This window comes from Aptenodytes forsteri, unplaced genomic scaffold (assembly GCF_000699145.1).
Source record: "Aptenodytes forsteri isolate BGI_AS27 unplaced genomic scaffold, ASM69914v1 Scaffold391, whole genome shotgun sequence".
NCBI lineage: Eukaryota > Metazoa > Chordata > Aves > Sphenisciformes > Spheniscidae > Aptenodytes > Aptenodytes forsteri.
In genome coordinates this window covers 106,024-106,795 of record NW_008795920.1, presented here as the reverse complement: position 1 = coordinate 106,795, position 772 = coordinate 106,024, and positions in this window count along the sequence as shown.

Genomic DNA, 772 nt, shown 5'->3' with positions numbered 1-772 from the left:
CGCCCCGGCCGGGTGCAGAGCACCAGCCCCAGCACCAGGACCGTGCTGGGGTGCACTTAGTCCTACTACCAGGTTACACCGTGTTGTAAGGCTGTAGTTGCCGGCGCAACAGCTCCCTGCCCCCCATTGCTCCTCTCTGCGCCCAGAGCAGCACTTACATTTTCCGCGCTTGGCGTTTGCTGCCGATGGACCCCGTCCACCCATCCCCGTTGGAAGATGCACTGATGCACTCGCAGGGGTGCTGCCTTGGTGCAAGGCCGCGGCTCGGCTTCGCCAGGGGCTCCCGATCCCCCATCCCAGTAAAGCTCCTACTCGGAGACGTGCGGAGCCCCTCGCAGCAGCCTGGCATGCTCGCCCACGTGCAACAGGGAGCCCCTGGCTGCGTCACCAGCATGTGACACACGTGCCTTGCACTATGACCTTGCGGCGCCGTGCGAAGCTCACACCGTCGCCACTTGTGCGCAGACTTTGCACCAGCAGCCACATGGCACGTGGGCTCGTTCCATTGCTTTAGCGAACCGTGCACATGTTGTGCTGTCACACGGGGTGCTCCAGCCTTGCACGGCCACCCGAGCGCTGCGTGCCAGCCTTGCACCGTCACACGTGTGTGGCACCGCAGCCTCGTCCCGTTACCTGTGCGCAACGTGCCGGCCGTGCCCCGTCACGCAGAGGGCTCCAGCCTCGCACGGCCCCCCCCGAGCGCTGCCCGCCGGCCCTGCGCCGTTGCACGCGCGTGGCACCGCAGCCTTGTGCCGCCGCCCGGGCGCAACGT